This window comes from Magnolia sinica, chromosome 12, assembly GCF_029962835.1.
Source record: "Magnolia sinica isolate HGM2019 chromosome 12, MsV1, whole genome shotgun sequence".
Taxonomy (NCBI): Eukaryota; Viridiplantae; Streptophyta; class Magnoliopsida; order Magnoliales; family Magnoliaceae; genus Magnolia; species Magnolia sinica.
The window spans coordinates 74,239,888-74,262,779 of record NC_080584.1 but is presented as its reverse complement, the minus strand read 5'-3'; the positions used below and the strand labels follow the sequence as shown (position 1 = coordinate 74,262,779).

General features: G+C 38.9%; 1 long non-coding RNA gene across 2 annotated transcripts; it reads right to left on the bottom strand.

Annotated features, from left to right (window-relative positions):
* Positions 1-16,562: 16,562 nt before the first annotated feature.
* Positions 16,563-20,462, bottom strand: LOC131221723 (uncharacterized). 2 transcript variants are annotated; one of them, XR_009159547.1, is made up of 6 exons: positions 19,849-20,462; positions 18,981-19,080; positions 17,843-18,717; positions 17,594-17,689; positions 17,388-17,497; positions 16,563-16,588 (listed from the first exon to the last, which is right to left on the bottom strand). It is a non-coding gene; the product is annotated as an uncharacterized LOC131221723 (long non-coding RNA). The 2 variants fall into 2 exon arrangements; XR_009159546.1 differs by having other exon boundaries at positions 16,573-17,497; positions 17,843-18,107; positions 18,606-18,717.
* Positions 20,463-22,892: the final 2,430 nt, after the last annotated feature.

Genomic DNA, 22,892 nt, shown 5'->3' with positions numbered 1-22,892 from the left:
GCATGTGGTGTCCGCGAATCTTACATGAACTAATACGACGCCCCAACTAGATTATGTGGAGCAAGAAAGAAGTTAGTTTTCTTCCCTTTACCATTGTTCTTTGATTGTTAATCCATGCAACGATTATTTTTTTATGCAAAGTTCTTGGCACTTGCTATTTTTCTTAGAATTTATTAGTTTAATAACCTAGCTATGTAAACTATTAGACTTTGTTTCATAAGCATAAATATGAATCACCTTCTTTCTTCTTTTTGCTAGGTGGCATCAAATCTAGATGTCGTAACAGATGTGTATGATTTCCTCCATTTGCTAAGCACCATTTCTAATGAAAAAGAAGTAAGCAATGAATGTCTAGGTGCAGATGTTGATGAAAAAGAAGTAAGCAATGAAGCAGGCCGTTCAATCTGATCAATCTACTCCCTGGGGAGGTTGGAAATCAAATGATGTGTACAACAATTCAGGTATGGTTTGCACCAATTCAAGAGACTGTACATTAAAGGGTACAATTAGCCTAGCATACAAGTTGAGACATTTCCATGTATCCTGATAGTTGCTTTGTTTCTTCAGGATACATTCCGTGGAAGGGTGTGTGAGTGTCCGTTGGTTCAGGAAGTGGAGTTTAAGGGAGATGTTTATAGCAGTTGTCAAGGTAAACCTCTCTCTCGCTCTCTAGGGTATATCCTATCTCTGTATCTCACACACACTTTCTTATAAAAGAAAGTGAGTTTTTAGGTTGTAGAAGGGTGTCCTATTTCATGGGATTGCTACTTACTAGTTTTACTTCTTTTCCATTACTCTTACCACTATGTTATATGCAGGTACCTATGGTCTCCTATACATTTGTTGTATATGATTACTTGGAACTGAATGTGCAAGCCTTCATTGCTAGCTATAGTTGCTAGATCCATCTATATGATGGATGAATGGAATGGTTTATTTGAATGTAAAATTGTCATGATATGTTCGTGTGATGTCTGGACAGTCTCTGTAGGTATTTCACACCCTTTTATCATACTTATCTGCAAAATGCACTTATCCACAATGCCTTCAAATTGATTTTGATATATTCTTTGGTGACATCAAGATCTTATATATATGGCTTTTATCATTTATGCAAAACACGCTTATATATAGTGTTTTCAAATTGATTTTAAAACCCAGCATTGTTTCAAGAAGAACCTTCATTTTGTTTCATGAATAGAGGATGGACAAGTGATGAGCTTTTTTGTTGTATTAGAAAGAAAATTTGTTAGGAGATGTCTGAGTGAGGCACATGGCATAATTGTGAGTCCATCTCCCCATATGTCTCATTGGTTATATATGAAAAGATCATCAACTATCTACCCTGTTTCAATCTAGAAAAAAAGCAGTATTTGGTCTAGCTGGATGTATCTGACTAATAAATTGAACCTTACTGATAAATTGGAAATTTTTTATTTAGTAAATATTTTCTTGATTTTTTCTTATTCCTTATATTGTTTCCCAGTTATATTTGTGTTGGTTTCAGAGTACAGGTAGCAATAGAAAGTGTTGGTCGATTGTAGCTTATAGACAAAGGGATGAGTAACCAACAATACGAATATGGGAGGCCTTCTCCAGGTATCCAGATGCTTTTAGATATAATTATGTTGTTTTTAAATGTATTAGCTCGAAATTGATGGAGTAAACCCGGATGTGCGTTGGAGCTATCCGGATGTTGAGCGGGGGTCCCTAGAAGGTGGGAACCGCTGTTATGACCATGATGAAGCTGTCCATTTCCTATGGACAGCATTGGAGTGGCTTGGCCATTTGGACAGGCCATGTTTATGTATTTAATACAAATTGATCGAGCAGACCCGGATGTGCGTCGGAGCTATCCGGATGTTGAGCGGGGGTCCCTAGAAGGTGGGAACCGCTGTTATGACCATGATGAAGCTGTCCATTTCCTATGGACAGCATTGGAGTGGCCTGACCATTTGGACAGGCCATGTTTATATATTAACTCGAAATTGATGGAGCAGACCCGGATGTGCGTCGGAGCTATCCGGAAGAGCGGGGTTCCCTGGAAAGAGGGAACCGCTATTATGACCATGATGAAGCTGTCCATTTTTTATAGACAGCATTGGAAGGGCCTGGCAATTTATGTCGGATGGCCGTGTTTATATCTGTATTTGCAGGGACCATACCCTTAACCTAAACCAAAACCTATGACCTAAAACCTTAACCTATAACCTAAACCTCAACCTTAACCTAAACCTAAACTTAAACCTAAACCTATAACCTAAACTCAAATCCCTAAACCTTAACCTATAACCTAACCCGATCCCAAACCTGAACCCGATTTCCTAAACCTAAACCATGACCCATTCTCAAATCCAAAAACCTATAACCTAAACCTAAACCAAAACCAAAACTTATAACCTAAACCCGAACTCAAAACTTATAACATATAACCTATAACATAAATCAAAACCTAAACCTAAAACCTAAAACCTAAACCTATAACCTATAACCTAAATCAAAACCACATTTCCCTAAACCTTAACCTAAACCTATAACCTATAACCTAAATCAAAACCAAACCTAAACCTAAACCTAAACCTAAAACCTAATGTATTCTCAAATCCCTAAACCTAAACCTACACCTAATCCTAATCTAAACTACCTAACCTAAACCTAAACCTAAACTTGATAACCCAAACCTAAACCCGATCTTGAACCGAAACCCGATTTCCTAAACCTAAGCCTTAACCTATTCTCAATTCTCTAAACCTATAGCTTATAACCTAAACCGAAACTAGAACCTATACCTAAACCTAAACCTAAACCTAAACCTATAACCTATAACCTAAACATAAACCTAAAACCTAAATGTATTCTCAAATCCTTAAACCTAAATCTAAACCTGAACCTAAACCTTAACCTAGACCTATAACCTATAGCCTTAACCTATAGCCTGTAACCTATAGCCTTAACCTAAACCTAAAACCTAAATGTATTCTCAAATCCCTAAACCTAAACCTACACCTAATCTTAATCTCAACTCCCTCACCTAAACCTAAACCTAAACTTGAAAACCAAAACCTGAACCCGATCCCGAACCCGAACCCGATTTCCTAAACCTAAACCTTAACCTATTCTCAATTCCCTAAACCAATTGCTTATAACCTAAACCGAAAGCTAAACTTATACCTTAACCTAAACCTATAACCTATAACCTAAATCAAAATCACCTTTCCCTAAACCTTAACCTAAACCTATAACCTATAACCTAAATCAAAACCAAAACCAAACTTAAACCTAAACCTATAACCTATAGCCTAAACCTAAACCTAAAACCTAATGTATTCTCAAATCCCTAAACCTAAACCTACACCTAATCCTAATCTAAACTCCCTAACCTAAACCTAAACCTAAACTTGATAACCCAAACCTAAACCCGATCCCGAACCCGAACCCGATTTCCTAAACCTAAACCTTAACCTATTATCAATTCCCTAAACCTATTGCTTATAACCTAAACCAAAAGCTAAACTTATACCTTAACCTAAACCTATAACCTATAACCTAAATCAAAACCACCTTTACCTAAACCTTAACCTAAACCTATAATATATAACCTAAATCAAAACCAAAACCAAACCTAAACCTAAACCTATAACCTATAACCTAAACCTAAACTTAAAACCTAATGTATTCTCAAATCCCTAAACCTAAACCTACACCTAATCTCCCTAACCTAAACCTAAACCTAAACTTGATAACCCAAACCTAAACCCGATCCTGAACCCAAACCCGATTTCCTAAACCTAAACCTTAACCTATTCTCAATTCCCTAAACCTATTGCTTATAACCTAAACCGAAACCAAAACCTATACCTTAACCTAAACCTAAACCTAAACCTATAACCTATAACCTAAACATAAACCTAAAACCTAAATGTATTCTCAAATCCTTAAACCTAAATCTAAACCTTAACCTAAACCTTAACCTAAACCTATAACCTACAGCCTTAACCTAAACCTGTAACCTATAGCCTTAACCTAAACCTAAAACCTAAATGTATTCTCAAATCCCTAAACCTGAACCTACACCTAATCCTAATCTCAACTCCCTAACCTAAACCTAAACTTGAAAACCCAAACCTAAACCTAATCCTGAACCCGAACCCGATTTCTTAAACCTAAACCTCAACATATTCTCAATTCCCTAAACCTTAACCCATAACCTAACCTAAACCTAAATCTATAACCTAAACCTAAACCTATAACCTAAGTGTATTTTCAAATCCTTAAACCTAAACCTACACCTAATCTTAATCTCAACTCCTTAACCTAAACCTAAACCCGATCCCGAACGGGATACCGATTTCCTAAACCTAAACATTAACCTATTCTCAATTCCCTAAACCTATATCTTATAACCTAAACCTAAACCTAAACCATAACCATAACCTAAACCTAAACTTATAACCTATAACCTTAACCTAAACCTAAACTTAAACCTGTAACCTATAACCTAAACCTAAACCTAAAACCTAAATGTATTCTCAAATCCCTAAACCTAAACCTACACATATTCCTAATCTTAACTCCCTAACCTAAACCTAAACCTAAACTTGAAAACCCAAACCTAAACCCGATCCCGAACCTGAACCCGATTTCCTAAACCTAAACCTTAACCTATTCTCAATTCCCTAAACCTATAGCTTATAACCTAAACCGAAACCTAAACCTATACCTAAACCTAAACTTAAACCTAAACTTGAAAACTCAAACCTAAACCCGATCCCGAACCCAAACCTGACTTTCTAAACCTAAACATTAATGTATTCTCAAATCCCTAAACCTAAACCTACACCTAATCCTAATCTCAACTCCCTAACCTAAACCTAAACCTGAACTTCAAAATCCAAACCTAAACCCGATCCCAAACCCGAACCCGATTTCCTAAACCTAAACCTTAACCTATTCTCAATTCCCTAAACTAATTGCTTATAACCTATACCTTAACCTAAACCTAAACCTAAACTTATAACCTATAACCTAAACCTAAACCTAAAACCTAAATGTATTCTCAAATCCCTAAACCTAAACCTACACCTAATCCTAATCTTAACTTCCTAACCTAAACCTAAACCTAAACTTGAAAACTCAAACCTAAACCCGATCCCAAACCCGAACCCGATTTCCTAAACCTAAACCTTAACCTATTCTGAATTCCCTAAACCTATAGCTTATAACCTAAACTTAAACCTAAACCTTAACCTAAACCTATAACCTATAGCATAAACCTAAACCTAAACCTAAACCTAAACCTAAACCTAAAACCTAAATGTATTCTCAAATCCTTAAACCTTAACCTAAACCTATAACCTAAATATAAACCTAAAACCTAAATGTATTCTCAAATCCCTAAACCTAAACATACACTTAATCCTAATCTCAACTCCCTAACCTAAACCTAAACCTAAACTTCAAAACCAAAACCTAAACCCGATCCCGAACCCGAACCCGATTTCCTAAACCTAAACCTTAACTTATTCTCAATTCCCTAAACCTATAGCTTATAACCTAAACTTAAATCTTAACCTAAACCTTAACCTAAACTTATAACCTATAGCATAAACCTAAACCTAAACCTAAACCTGTAACCTATAACCTAAACCTAAACCTAAAACCTAAATGTATTCTCAAATACTTAAACCTAAACCTAAACCTTAACCTAAACCTATAGCCTATAGCCTTAACCTAAACATGTAACCTATAACCTAAACCTAAACCTAAAACCTAAATATATTCTCAAATCCCTAAACCTAAACCTATACCTAATCCTAATCTCAACTCCCTAACCTAAACCTAAACCTAAACTTGAAAATCCAAACCTAAACCCGATCCCGAACCCGAACCCTATTTCCTAAACCTAAACCTTAACCTATTCTCAATTCCCTAAACCTATTGCTTATAACCTAAACCGAAACCTAAACCTATACCTAAACCTAAACCTGTAACCTATAACCTAAACATAAACCTAAAACCTAAATATATTCTCAAATCCCTAAACTTAAACCTACACCTAATCCTAATCTAAACTCTCTAACCTAAACCTAAACCTAAACTTGATAACCCAAACCTAAACCCGATCCCGAACTCGAACCCGATTTCCTAAACCTAAACCTTAACCTATTCTCAATTCCCTAAACCTATTGCTTATAACCTAAACCGAAACCTAAACCTATACCTAAACCTAAACATATAACCTATAACCTAAATATAAACCTAAAACCTAAATGTATTCTTAAATCCCTAAACCCAAACCTACACCTAATCCTAATCTCAACTCTCTAACCTAAACCTAAACCTAAACTTGAAAACTCAAACCTAAACCCGATCCCGAACCCAAACCCAAACCCGACTTCCTAAACCTAAACATTAATGTATTCTCAAATCCTTAAACCTAAACCTATACCTAATCCTAATCTCAACTCCCTAACCTAAACCTAAACCTGAACTTCAAAATCCAAACCTAAACCCGATCCCAAACCCGAACCCGATTTCCTAAACCTAAACCTTAACCTATTCTCAATTCCCTAAACTTATTGCTTATAACCTAAACCGAAACCTAAACCTATACCTTAACCTAAACCTAAACCTAAACTTATAACCTATAACCTATAACCTAAACGTAAACCTAAAACCTAAATGTATTCTCAAATCCCTAAACCTAAACCTACACCTAATCCTAACCTTAACTTCCTAACCTAAACCTAAACCTAAACTTGAAAACTCAAACCTAAACCCGATCCCGATTTCCTAAACCTAAACCTTAACTTATTCTCAATTCCCTAAACCTATAGCTTATAACCTAAACTTAAACCTAAACCTTAACCTAAACCTATAACCTATAGCATAAACCTAAACCTAAACCTGTAACCTATAACTTAAACCTAAACCCAAAACCTAAATGTATTCTCAAATCCTTAAACCTAAATCTAAACCTTAACCTAAAACTTAACCTAAACCTATAACCTATAGCCTTAACCTAAACCTGTAACCTGTAACCTATAACCTAAATATAAACCTAAAACCTAAATGTATTCTCAAATTCCTAAACCTAAACCTACACCTAATCCTAATCTCAACTCTCTAACCTAAACCTAAACCTAAACTTCAAAACCAAAACCTAAACCCGATCCCGAACCCGAACCGGATTTCCTAAACCTAAACCTTAACCTATTCTCAATTCCCTAAACCTATAGCTTATAACCTAAACCTAAACCTAAACCTAAACCTGTAACCTATAACCTAAACATAAACTTAAAACCTAAATGTAATCTCAAATCCTTGAACCTAAACCTAAACCTATAACCTATAGCCTTAACCTAAACCTATAACCTATAACCTAAACATAAACCTAAAACCTAAATATATTCTCAAATCCCTAAACCTAAACCTACACCTAATCCTAATCTAAACTCCCTAACCTAAACCTAAACCTAAACTTGATAACCCAAACCTAAACCCGAACCCGATTTCCTAAACCTAAACTTTAACCTATTCTCAATTCCCTAAACCTTTATCTTGTAACCTAAACCTAAGCCTAAAGCTATACCTAAACCTGTAACCTATAACTTAAACCTAAACCTAAAACCTATTGCTTATAGGCTAAACCTAAACCTAAACCTAAACCTTAACCTAAACCTAAATGTATTATCAATTCCCTAAACCTAAACCTACACCTAATCCTAATCTCAACTCCCTAATCCAAACCTAAACCCGATCCCGAACCCGAACCCAATATCCTAAACCTAAGCCTTAACCTATAACCTAACATAAACCTAAACCTATTACCTGCACTTATAACCTAAACCTATAACTTAAACATAAGCCTAAAACCTAAACCTAAACCTAAAATCGAAATGTATTTTCAAATCCTTGAATCTAAACCTAACCCTAATCCTAATCTCAACTCCCTGACCTAAACTTAAACCTAAACTTGATAACCCAAACCTAAACCCGATCCCGAACTCGGACCCGATTTCCTAAACCTAAACCTTAACCTATTTTCAATTCCCTAAAGCTATAACCTATATATTATAACTTATAACTAAAACCTAAACCTTAACCTAAACTTATAACCTAAGCCTAAACCTTAACCTAAACCTAAACCAAAACCTATAACCTAAACCTTAACCTATAACCTATAACCTATAACCTAAACTTATAACCTATAACCTAAAACCTAATCCTAAACCTAAACCTAAAACCTAACACCTAAAACCTAAAACCTAAAACCTTAACCTAAACCTAAAACCTAACACCTAAAACCTAAAACCTAAACCTAAATCTATTTTAATGATCAGTTTTATTTTTAGAAAGTGCGCACTTTTTTGGAAGAAGTTTATGCAATTCTTCATGATTCTGAATTATAATGTTTTGTTGGTTTAAATTTTTTTTTCAGGTGAGACACAAAAAGAAAATTGTTGCTGATTTTTTTTCTTTTTTTATTTATGATGTTAAACTTAGATGTATTTATATGTGGATGAATTTAATGTGGATAAGATTGCTTGTGTTTGGATGGATGTAGTTTATGTTTGGATGAATGTAGTTTATGTTGGATTTACGTAGTTTGGGTTTAGTTGGATGTAGTTTATGTTGGATGAATGTAGTTTATGTTGGATTTACGTAGTTTAGGTTTAATGGATGTGAATGTGAATATGATGAAATATATTATATAACAGGTGTATATCAGGAAGAATATGATGATTTAACAGGTGTATATTGAGCCTCTTATAAGGGACGGTTCATGACAGTCCTTTTTAAGGACGGTCCATGACCGTCCTTTGAAGGCCCATAAGAGACGGTCCATGACAGTCCTTTTTAAGGACGGTCTGTGGCCGTCCTTTAAAGGCCTATAAGAGACGGACCATGACAGTCCTTTTTAAGGACGGTCCATGACCGTCCTTTTAAAGGACGGTCTATGGCCGTCCTTTGAAGGCTCATCAGAGACGGTCTACGACAGTCTTTTTTAAGGACGGTCCATAACCGTCCTTTTAAAGGACGGTCGATGGCCGTCCTTTAAAGGCTCATAAGAGACTGTCCAAGACCGTCCTTTTTAAGGACGGTTTACGACCGTCCTTTTTTAAGATGGTCCATGACCGTCTTTTTTTCCGTCAATAAAAATGACGGTTTTCGACCGTCCTTTAAGTAATACGACACGTCAAAATTTGACGGCCCTTGCGACGGTCCATGACCGTCCTTTTTGGTCATTTGAGACGGTTTTGGACCGTCCTTTTTTCACAGTTTTGGCGTAGTGAGAGAAATACCTCAACCAAGCTTCAGAGAGAGAGAGAGAGAGGAGAGAGAGTGAGAGATAGATTGTGAGAGAGAGAGAGAGTGAAAGAGCGAGAGAGAGATCGTGAGAGAGAGAGAGAGCGACCACCCGTGCTTTATCAGCCCCTCCACTCCATACATATGTTTTTAAATATACTTATTAGCTACACCAAAAGCAAAAATTACAATTCAACATCCATGATCAACCACACAAAGTGAAATAATATGTTCACCGTTCATTTTGTCCAAGCTCCTTTACCGACGATGCAATTCGTTGATAAAACTTCCTTCACCGACGATATTGTATAACGTCAGCAAAAATAGCCTCTCTGTCATCAGAAAGGACAGAAAGGGATCTTTTGCCAATGAACCAAATAGTTGATCGGGAACAAATACATTTACTGACGAAATAATTGTCGGGAAAATAGTTGGTCATGGCGGAAATCTTTTGCCGATGACATAATTTCGTCGGGGAAAGTTACTTTACCGACAATATTGTGTAACGTCGGTAAAAATAGCCTCTCTGTCATCGCAAAGGAGACCAAGGGACCTTTTGCCAACGAACTATTTGGTTTGTCAGGAAAAATTAAATATACTGACGAAATAATCGTCAGGAAATATTATACATCATTGTTTTCCCCAACGATATAGAATATCGTCGGGGAAAGTTTCCAGGCCATCGTTGTAAGTGGTGGTAGGAACAAAGTTTGTCATGGAGGGAATCTTTTGCCGACAAAATATAATTTCATCGGGGAAAGTCATATGTATCGACGAAAACAAATTCGTCAGAAATAAGTTCGTCGGTATAAGGCCAATTTCTTGTAGCACTACAACAATTCAGTCTTTTCGCGACAAGTCAACTCGTCGCTAAAAACTTTTAGTGACGAGTGTTGCTCGTCGCCACGTTTGTTGCAGATACGACGTTACTATTTCTATTTAGCGATGAAAATGATAATCCATCGCCAATAACTCAACTATTTGCGACAACTTAATAACTTGTCACAAAATGCAGTTAATTAGCAACGAGTTGACACGTTGCCATTGCATATCGTAAAACGTCGTTAAATATGAGACTCGTCGCAAATAAAGACGTGTTGCAACAAGTCCTTGTCATTGCTAACAAACCCAAATTTGATATAGTTTTTTTACGGCGAGTGTTGCTTGTCGCCAATTTTGTTGCAAATAATAATTATTTGCGACGACTTAATACATCGTCGCTAAATAAAGCTTATTTGCGATGAGTTTACACGTCGCCATTGCATATTGAAAAACGTCACTAAAAATGAGACTCGTCGCAAATAAAGACATGTTACGACGAGTCCTCGTCGTCGCTAACAAACCCAAATTTGTCACAAAAAGTTTTTTGCAGCGAGTGTTGCTTGTCGCCAATTTTGTTGCAAATAATAATTATTTGCGACGACTTAATACATCATCACTAAATAAAACTTATTTGTGACAAGTTTACACATTGCCATTTTATATCATAAAACGTCGCTAAATATGAGACTCGTCGCGAATAAAGACGCGTTGCAATGAGTCTTCGTCGTCGCTAACAAATCCAAATTTGTCACAAAAAGTTTTTTGCAGCTAGTGTTGTTTGTCTCCAATTTTGTTGCAAATAATAATTATTTGCGACGACTTAATACAGCGTCGCTAAATAAAGCTTATTTGTGATGAGTTTACACGTCGCTATTGCATATCGTAAAACGTTGCTATATATGAAAGTCGTTACGAATAAAGACGTTTTACGACAAGTTTTCATCATCGCTAATAACCCACTACCAAAAAACAAGGCAACGCCGACGGTTAAAAACCATCGGCAATGACCTTCCCCGACGGCTTATAGCCATCACAAGGTCCGTCTGTAAAGGCAGCATCAACGTTCCTCGCCGACAGCAATTCTCATTAATTTAGAAAAAAAAAAAAAAAAACTAATTGAATTTGGATGATATATTTGATTTGTTTCTTTTCTATTGTGTAAACTTACCTTCTCAAATAGGTTAGTTCGTTACGGGTTTGGAGAAATGAGTATATCTAGTTATAGATGTGTACACAATAGAAAATGAAGAAATCAAAATCAAATATATCATCCAAATTTCAAATATTTGAACTGGATATATGATTTAAATAAATAAATAAGAAACAAGAGATGCATAGAAGCTTTGGATATTATAGAAAGCCTAGGATAAATTTTAAAGTCATACCAAAGCAACAAGATCCGCCCCACTTAGATTTTCACATGCCAAAAATTCAAATGCAGAAAGAACCTCTCGAAGGGTTCTTGTAACATCCTGGTTTTCTGAACCCGAGTACACAATTCGCATTCTGAAAACCCAGGAGTTAGCTAATGATAATGATAATCAACAAATGAATCAAAGTGCAATGGCGGAAATGGAAACATAGCATAAATGTGATCCAAAGATGGAAACAATATTCTGGCCCACACAGCTAGGGGCCAATTACACAACCTCAAGTTTTCAAATTCTAAATGTACTGAAATAATAATAAAGAGCTAATCTACTGTTTTAGCCCAAAATAGGCGGCCGCCTCCTGCTGCGGCTCCTCGTCATAGGGCTTCACCTCGACCGCCACTGCCTTTAAATCTGTTGCGTACTCTTCGGCCACTGTACCTGTGTCATCTGTACGGTTGAACATCGATGAATGAGTGGCCAGCTCCGTGTGATTTTCCCCCCAAGATTACACACTGCCGCCCTAAACAAGGAATAGCATAAAAACATACAGACAATCCAAAACACAGTAGATGCAGTCTTGTTAAATGTATGAATACATGAATGCAATCATCGGCCCAGGAAAAACATCCAGACGGCCTGTGCCCTAGGTAAAACATCTAGACAGGCAAGTACGTACAATGACAATAGGTACTGGTGTGCCCTGGGTAAAAAGTCCAGACAAACAGTTACGTATGTCACGTACAACAACAACAGATGTTGGTCTGTGCTATGCATACATGGTTAACCAGCCCATTATTAGTCCAATTGCAACCAAGCAATTTAAATGAGTTCACGGCCACTACGGGGAGCACATGGCCCCGCGTAGGTCGACGGCTCGGGCATAGTATCCCATGACCACCATTCCCGGCCCATAAGACTACCGCTTTAAGGTGTGTGTAGTACCCACCGACATTTGGTTAATCAATTCAATGAAAGGGGCTACCACCAATGCTGACTAGGAATGAATGTTGAAATCATTAAAATATGGTGATTTAAAGCATGACGGCATGAATGGTTCAAAAACGAGTAAACTGCGACTTTTAAAATGTTATGAAGTTCAACCCAAGTCAGTTAAGTGAAACCACACATGGATGGTAAACCCTATAGTCAGGTGCCAACAACCCAAGCCTCCATGTTAGGGGCCTACTCATATCACAACTAATTCAATTACACCCTAAGCACGGACTCTCCTTTGCTTAGAACTTCCCATGGAGAGATTTCAATCATGTGTGTGTCATAACAACAACAACAAGGATCTTATGAGGAACAATCATATATTACAATTATATATTAACTGAGCTAACACATAACGCACATAATGAGTAACTAGTTCAATCACATATTCAAAGATCTAAGCAAGAAATAAGCAAGGGAGTCATTACTCTAAATAAAACATATCAAGTACAGTCTATTTCCTTACAATTTACCATTAATCTAACTAACCATTAAACTAATAAAGCTACTATTTCTGGTCTAGTTATGGATGGAAAGCTTAAGAGGAGGAAAATCATCACCAGAAATGTTGCAGGTTCTCCCTTGGTTCAAGTGATCCTGAGTACTCTATTGCCCAGGATCACGTGAGTAGCTTCCTGTAGTCATCCCCAATCACCACAACTCGTATTAGAAGGCATTCTCAATCATGGAATGAATAGGATTGTTGGGTTTTGATGTTTGAGGGGGCATGGGCCTGATTCGTGATGACCAGGCCCACCAATCTCATGCCCAATGAGGAGGTCCACTTGGGCCTACTTTAGCCCAGATGTCAGGCCCAAAATAGGCCCAATGGGGCTGGTCTATAGCCACAAAGTGGGTGGCCCACCTGAATCAAAGGTCATCCCAATTTCTAGGCATTTAATCATATCTGGATGTGAGATTGTGGACATTTATCACACGGTTAGAAACGGTAAATATCAGAAGGACGTCTTTCAAAGATCGAGTGTCCATGAATAAGAAATTAGTATTGTTGAACTTAAGTGTCTTCTGATGGAATCACTGGATAATGTAAAAACCAACAAATTTACATTCCAGCAACTTTTTCAAAATGGTTTTTCATTGACTGTCACCATTTGTGTGGCCTATGCAAATCACAGATGAGACATAGTATGACCACTAATGGTTGGAGTATATTTAATGTGATGAAATTAATGAATGAAATTTCCAACCGTTTCCAGACCCACCTTTACATATGGTGAGGCCCACTGTGATGTGTGGTGTGGATTTCTTGAAATGGGCGCGTCCCATCCATGCCTATAGCATCGAACTGATGGTCCGGCCCACCAGTATAACAAGGAGGCCCACTAGCTGTGGCGTGGCCCACAGGGCATGGGTTTCACGTGCAGTCCACTGAACTTGGACCCCACGTGGGGCCTACTAGAATATCTGGTGAGGCCCACTAGCATTCACCCAAGTGCAGCCCGCCAGATGAAGGAACGTGACGGGGCCCACCAGTTGTGTAGGGTGCGGCCCATCAACACGTTTTACATGGTGCAGCCCACTGAGCTGCAAGCTCAGGTGCGTCTGAAGGTTGGCTCGGGCAGAGGTGCAGCCCACTTGCAGTGTGTAAGGCCTGCACGTAGGTCTGCCTTGAATCATTTTGGAGCCCAGCTTAGGGCCTACTTTTGGCTGGGTTTCAGGACCTATTTAAGGGCCGTTTTAAGCCCAATGCAAGGCCCAGGTAAGGGGCGTCTGCAGCACCATTCAAGGGCTGGTGAATGCCAGATTCTGGGTTGCATTTACGGCCCATCTGATGCATGTTTTTCGGCACACAGCTTGGCTGCTCATAGCCCTTGGTTGAAGGCCCGGTCAGGGACCATCTTCAGGCCCAAAATGAGCACCACGGTTTTTCAGAGAGCTCTCAATTCGCCCAGTTTAGTAGCCAGCCTAAAGGCCCTGATTCAACTAAAAAACGGGGTTGCTGCCAGGCCCATTTCCGAACTACAGCATAGCTGACTTCTGCCTAGCATGTGGCCATGGTTTGGTCCATCACTCGGCTTGGTTTTTGGGCTGAAATCGAGTTACCTCACGTCCTCTGTTTTGGTTCCAATCACAGCCATTGCTTGGCTCTGTTTTAGACTGAAATGCCACAATCGTTTCAGCCTAAATGGGCCCAAAATTTGGCCATTATTTGGCCTGTTGTGAGTCCGAAAAATGTCCATTGCTTGGCCTGCTTCAGACGCCAACCATGGTTTGTTAATGGCTCTGGAAATGCCTCAGTCTGGTGGCTGGATTTCAGTGAAGTGAGGGCCAGATATGGCCCTGCTAATCAGTTGAACTTTGTTGGAATTTAAACAAATCAGATGAAGGAGGTGTTGGAAGTTACCTGGACTCCTCTTCTGCAGGAGGAGTTTCCCTGAGCCTGAACTGACCCAACTTGACCCGAGTTTGGTCAGGTTGAGCTGGTGCAGTGCGGGCGTCGAGTGCTCAAGCTTACGGCCTTTACTTCCCCTCCTACCTCTATCACTCTCTGCACTCTCCGAACCTGGCTCAACCGGACTGCACTGACTCGTCTCAACCAGCATGGGCCGGGTCGACTCAGTACGGCACCAAGTCTACCTCTCTTACTCTCTCTCGCATTCTCACCTTAGCTCCCAACTCGTGGTCCGAATCCCGAGGTCAGCGGTTGGTTTTATAGTCGTGGGATGAGAAGCTCTAGGAGAGGGAGATAGCGTCGCCCTAGGGGGGAGGGTGAGGATCGCCCCCACATGGCCGATGAAGGGCTTAGAACAAGCCAGCTAACAATTTCCCGAACAGGAATGGTCTCCCCTGCCAGCCGCTGTTACAGGCAACTGCCTGTTCATTTTTTAGAGGGATCTTTGAGCCAAGGGCTGGGATTGAGGGGGGCTTAGAACAAGCCAGCTAACAATTTCCCGAACAGGAATGGTCTCCCCTGCCAGCCGCTGTTACAGGCAACTGCCTGTTCATTTTTTAGAGGGATCTTTGAGCCAAGGGCAATGAATGGAGAGGGTAGATTTCAACCCAAGGGCTGGGATTGAGGGGAAGTTTTGAGCACGGTTCGCTGACGTGGAGGGCCTCCCAACAGTCTTATTTTTTTAGAGGGATCAGTCATCCGTCCGCAATGCGTTTTCATGCACGAGCGAAAGGAATGATTTGAATGTCTTGGCCCTGGCCGTTCAGACCTCTTCTGTTTGATAGGCGGTTCAGATCAGTTGGAGAATGGCTCTACGTGGCCCACGACATAGATCTCAGCCTCATACACCTTTGGACGGTCCTATCCTAAAATCTCTCGCCCCTTTACATGAGCATAAAGGACTATACAGTTTTAATGGGGCAGGGCCCAAGAGCCTAATGGACGGTTTGGATTACTTGGAAAGTGCCCAGGGTGGGCCACTTTAGGGATCAAAGATCACCAGATTTAAACTGTCTATGGCGGGAGAGACCCTCATTTTTCCATTTTCTTTGTAAGGAGCTCGGTCAAAAAGTTCATTTGACCGAGCCCATCGTTCCAGCGTATATCGTATACTAGTGCCTAGGATGCACATGCACACGGTGTGTGGGGTCCACAGTGACGGTTGTGATAAATCCAGTCCGTCCATCCCTCTAAGGATTCTTACTTAAGGGTTCCCACCCACTTTGGGGGGGACCAAGGCTTAGGTGGACCGTATCATGTTCCTTAGGCCTTCTCACGGTCTGTGTTGTCAATCCGGTGGCCAGATCGACTTGTTTTTCGATTTTGACGGCCCAAAGTAGTGTCCAAGCGCAGTGGTGATTTGGTTTGTCACCTTCTATTTCGCGAAGCCTAGCTAGTAGGTCATTTGTTTATTACTTCCCTACTAATTGATTTAAGATTATTGTAATCTAAAGAAATTAGTTGATTGTCACCTTTTTGATCGTCATCCGATTCTGCCTCGGCTATTAGGGTCCTTAGATGGATGGCTTTGATGATGGCTGGAGTTCACATCCTGCACGTACAATGTTCGACTAACTTAGTTACCCTGTTTCATTCCCTTACTGTGGACTTGAGTAGGTAACGCCCGTGTACCAGAGGTACGGGGTGTTACAGTTCTCTTCGCTTCTAGGAGGAGTTTCTAAAAGAATTAAAACAAAAGCGTTAGCTCATACTCAGAAACTAGCACACGTGAGAAAACACACTAAAAAAATGTACATGAGGGTTGTTTATCATTATCTGTGCTAGATTCCATGACTAATTTTCAATAACACATGGATGCAGCATGTATTTATCTTGGATAGCTGGATAGAAATTCAATTTATTACCCTCAAAGTCAAAATCAGTCTCCTTCGTCCTTCAAAAAAAAAAATTTAGGTTGTATTGTTTTCTGAATTTCACTAAAGAGTACCAACCTCAGTAACAAATATGTAATTGACCTATTTTGTAATAGCAGCATCATAGCATCAAAACAAATAACCCTCGGTGTATCATTTAGTACAAAATGATACAAAATGGTCAGTTAAGGCTACGTAATTGAAGTTTGCTAATCCCACACATCATGTAGCCAAACTCCAAGACCCAACTCCAAATGTGCCACTTTTTTTGTTTTTGTTTTTTTTACAGTAACTCCGAATGTGCTAATGTGGAAAACTTATGAAACATACAAGCCATCCCTTAGGTGGCCCCCATCATTTATATGCCCTGGTCCAAAAATCAGGCTAGTCAACACCTCACGTGTGCTGCACATGTATGAAACAATATGACAGCTAAACCAAAGTGTTTCTCACATTTGTTTCATACACTGGTCCACTTGATTAGTGGACCTAGAACAACCCAACTTTTCAACCAGGGCATATACAAGGTGAAGGCCCATCAGGGAACCTCTAAGTAATACATAACTGAATACAGAAATCTTACAGAAAGAGAGCAGATCAAACCTGAGAGCTGAAATAATCTTCACAGGCAAGAAGTGCAAGATTGACTGATGGCAGCTTGGGAGGAGTGAGTATAGAAACCTTGGTGATAATTCCAAGTGATCCTTAGCTTCCTAAATGAATTAGAGATAAAAGTTGCATCATCTACTACAAGAGTTACAATTATTCACACTTAATCAGCACCTGACCATCAAGAAGTTCCATCATACCTATGAAAAGATGTTTCAAATCATATCCTGTATTGTCTTTGCGTAAAGTGCCAAGAATATCAAGCACAGTGCCATTTGCCAGTACAGCTTCAAGACCTGAAAGTGAAAAGTAAAAGATAATATCAGCAGAATAAATTTATCCAATACTCCCGTTTAGAATCTAAAAGAGGAGATCATTGTGGAAGCCATCAAGGAGATGGACAGGGGCATTTTAGGAGGAAAAATCAGGGCCTCTCTACAGATATGTACCTTGCATTATCAAATAGTTTCATCTAACAAAACTACCCTCTCTATTAGATATGACAGTCAACAACATACTACCACAAGCTAAGGAATATCCGTCTATTGTGTCCAGATTTTGGAAATTTTTCTGAAGTAGCCAATCACTTCCAGCGAACTTGGTGTACTTGTCATCAAGCTGATCAGCAAATTTCATATATGGTGTTCAAGGTAGTGTTACCGCCTTCTTTTCAGTCTTTGCTGTTGTGGCATCTGCCATTTTGACATAACCATCCTGCAGGGCAACATAAACAGTTTGCACGAGGAAAGAGACATTGCATGTGCAGCACTTCATCATTATGATGCCATCTTTGCAAATACATAAGATACCATTCTGAAGTTAGTATAATGAAGATGATGAATTGCAACAAACTTGCAAATACCATCAAAGATACTAGCACAAAAAGCAAAATGAATGGAACTTTTTCCCAAAAGAAACTTGTTAAATTAGATTTCCACGGTTACAAAGAGAATATTGTCACTATTTGACCTTTGATCTTCTTTTCCACGCATTTCCTCTCAGATGCGTGTTTGGTTTTTCATATCCATGTTTGGCTTCAACCAATCCAAACAAGCCCAAACTGAATGGGTTAGTGCCCTCTCCATCTACACACAAGCAGTGCACCAATGGGTTAAGAGGAGGTTTGCTAAGCCGTTGCATGTATTTGCCAAGAATCTATTGCGCAATAATCAAAAAACAGATTGAATGGAAAAGAAATAAAAAATTTCTCACCTCATAAAGATGGAAAGGGTGGTTACAACAGTCTTAATCGAAGAAGAAGCTCGAGAATGGAAGCATAGCTGTGAAGAACTTTGCCTTGCGCCACAAACTGATCAAACCTAACCTGTTTTCATTTATTTTTTTTATACCATAAACAAATTAGTTAAACTTGCATGTATCAGTGCTGTTTATTGTTAGATTTAATTAGAAGAAAATATAGTAGTGGTTTCATGATGTTTGTCACAAGAGAACTGTGATGGTTGATCATGAAAGAAGAATTCCATAGCCTAATCTCCCAACATTGTCGGGATGGAAACATAAACCAAAAAGTTAGAGAGGAACTAGTTGAAAATTATATTCCATATGAAGTTTTTAATGCAAAATCACCTTAGATTTCTTGAAGAGGGCATCATAGAAATCACGCTCAGCTTCAGATTGTTCACATTCCACAAGTTGGATGTCAACAGGAGGGAGCACAATTATAGGCCTGAAATTCATACATTTAAAACATCAAAACAGAAAACAGAGGGAAAAGGGCATTTATCTTGTGAAGAAGACAAGCTTTTAGTGTATTTTTCTCATTTGCAGGTAAGAGTGAAGAGTCTTCCCTTCAATTTAGCAAGATGCAAGAAGAAGGAATTAGGCCTAGAAAGGTATGTGCATTTCTAAAAAGGTATTTTTAACCATAACATGTAAACATGTCATTACTGCAAACTAAAATAATTAACATGCAAATGGTTGTCTCAGACTCCACAACTTGTTGTGTCAGACACCTGATCATCCAACTAGAGTTGTTTCCAAGCCATACTCCATCCATGAAGTAGCCCACACTTCATATAGCATACATGTAATGAGGACCAATGGCTACTATTTAACAAATAATGGTAAATGCACACATGAGCACAACACCAATCTTATCTTCAGAATTGCTCAATTTGGACACATTTCCCAATAATCAACAACCTGGACCATTCATCCCATCCCCAAATCCCATTTGAATCCGTGACTGCCCACAAATCATGTGTATTACATAATTCTACCCATCTAATCACTGGATATTTCCTCAATCAAATGACAAGTGTCACAAATATCCTGTCCTACTTCACCAGTCAAATGGCCAGCATCACGGAATGAACGGCCTGGATCGTGGACCATTGTGGGACAAATGTCCCAACTAAGTGAAGCTCACCAAATGAAGGAAACCGATGGGGTCCACTCAGGTAAGTACCCCAATAAATAAAGAAATAAAACATACCGCTGTTGAGAAGACAATAAATGAAATTGATAAGCACTTCATCCTCGAATCTGAGCAATTCTGTGGCCCAGTTCAAGATCCACAGCCTGATTAGATCCATCTTGGGTAGAAACCACATCTTCGCGCTTGGGCAGTCCAGACACGATGGAATTCCAATCACAACATTTCTCACAGGCATTTCGTCGAACACTTGGCGTGCGGATCCCGCATCTCCGTGCTTCGAGGAGGAATCCACATTCCTTCAACAGATCCCTAGCTACTACTAAAATCCTCGAAATCTCACAAGAAAAATCCAACTATTGATCTAAGACTCTAAACAATCCATAAAATCGCATCGGAAACCCAAAAATCCAACAAAAAATTATTTAAACCCCTTCATGAATTCGATCCTGCTCAACACAGCTCAAGATCTCATCTGGAAAATGAGATCTGAAATCCGGGAAAGGCATCTCGATTCTCTCCTCCAAATAGATGAAGATCAGTTTAAATCCATCAATAAATCACTTTTAGAAACCCTAAAAAAGGGGCATTCATGAAATGGAGTGACACAATGTCCGAAGAGATTTGAGGAACAAGAAAGGGAAAGGAAAGGGATAGGGAGGAAACAAGAATGGGAAAGGATGAACGAGAAAATGAGTATTTAGGGTCTTGACGGAAAGAAAGATGGCTAGTGGTCGGTGCTCTGCGGGCCCCACTATGAGGTATGTATTTTATCCATGCCGTTCATCCATTTGTACAGATCATTTTAAGGCTTTATTTAAAAAATGAGAGGGAGATAAATCTCAGGTGGACCACACCACAGGAAAACAATAGTGACTGGATATCCACTATTAAGATCCTCATAAGGCCCACTGTACTGTTTATTAGACATCCAATCTTTTGATTAGGTCATACAGACCTAGATGAAGTGAAAAAACAAAGATCAGCTTGATCCAAAACTTTTTTGTCCGTCAAAAAGTTTTTAATGATCTACGTTCAGTCAACACTGTTTCCTGTAATGTGGTCCACTTTAGATTTGGATATACTTCATTTTTAGGCTCTTACCATAAAATTATCTAAAACAATATATGCACGGCATGGATAAAACACATACATCATGGTGAGTCCCACATAGCACCGACCACCCTAGTAGTGGGGGGAGGCGGGGGGAGTAGCCCATCCGTTTCCGTCGTGGGAAGACTAGCGCCGACGTTCGTCGAGCTCCGAGTAATATGAACGATTCAAGAGAGATAAAAGTTACATGGCCCCACAATATTGTATTTATCATATCTACACCGTTCACATACTCTGAGAGATCATTTTAGATCTTGATCCAAAAAATGAGTAATTTTCAAGTGTACCACACCACAAATAGGAGTGTGACAATAATTCTTACCATTAAAAACATTTGTAGGGCCCACGGTAACGTTTACTTTCTATCTAATCTGTTCATAAGGTCAAAAAGACCTGGATGAAGAGAAAAAACAAATATCATATTTATCCAAAATTTTTATGACCCCGTAAGGGTTTCAATGGCAGGCATTCAATCCCCCACTACTTTTTACAGTGCGGTCCCCTCCCCCTCACACCATCTTCATGGTTGGTGGTCGGTGCTCTGTGGACCCCACCATGATGTATGTGTTTCATCCATTCTGTTCATCCATTTTTACAGATCTTTTTATATCTTGATCCCAAAAATGAGAGTTATATAAATCTCAGGTGGACCACACCACATGAAAACAATAGTGATTGGATATCCTCCATTAAAACCCTCCTAAGGCCCACTATACTGTTTATTTGACATCCAATCTGTTGATTAGGTCATACAAGCCCAAATGAAGTGAAAAAACAAAGATTAGCTTGGTCCAAAACTTTTATGGCCCCCAAAATGTTTTTAATGGTTGACCCTCATTCAACACTTTTTCGAGTAATGTGGTCCACTTGAGATTTGGATATACTTCATTTCTGGACTCATACCGTACAATGATCTCTAAAAATAGATGGATAGCATCGATGAAACACATACATCGTGGTGGGGCCCACATAGCACCAACCACCAATTATTGGCTAGTTTCAGGGGGAGTAGCCAATCTGTTCCCCCCCGCCACCATGGTCTATGCTCTATGGGCCCCATCATGGTGTATGTATTTCATCCATTTTTACAAATCATTTTAGGTCTTTACACTAAAAATGGATAGGATATAAATATAACCTGGACCACACCACAGGAAAACAATAGAGATTGGATATCCAGCATTAAAATCCTCCTAAGGCACACTGTACTGTTTATTTGACATCCAATCTGTTGACCCAGATGAAAGGGAAAAAACAAAGATCAACTTGATCTAAAACTTTTATGGCCCCTAAAAAAAATTTAATGGTCGACGTTCATTCAACACTATTTCCTGTAATGTGGTCTACTTTAGATTGGGATATACCTCATTTTTTCGTCTCATATCATAAAATGATATATATATATATATATATATATATATATATATATATATATATATATATATATATATATATATATATATATATATATGGACAGCGTTAATAAAACACAGACATCAAGGCGGCGCCCAGAAAGAACCGTCCGGTAGCTACTGGCTACCGAGAGCGTCAGTAGCCAATCTGTTTCTACAAGACTATTGCTGAAGTGACGTCACTAGTTATATGTGTTCCACCATAATGTGTGTTTTGTATCCACACTGTCCATCAATTCGAAGAGATGTATGAATTGTATCCACACTGTCCATCCATTTTTTCATATCATTTTAGATTATAGTAGATTAAAAAAAAATGCATATTTACGTATTAAGTGGACCACACCACAGGAAATGGTGCTAAGGATGGCCACCATTGAAACCTTTTTAGGGTCCACCATATTGTTTATTTGTCATCCAACCTGTTGATATGGTCATATACACCTGGATGAAGTGAAAAAGTAAATATCATCTTAATCAAAAACTTTTGTGGCCCCTAAGAAGTTTTCAATGGTAGGAATTTATAATCCCCACTTTGTGGTCCATTTGAGCATTGGATCTTCGTTATTTTTGGGGTCA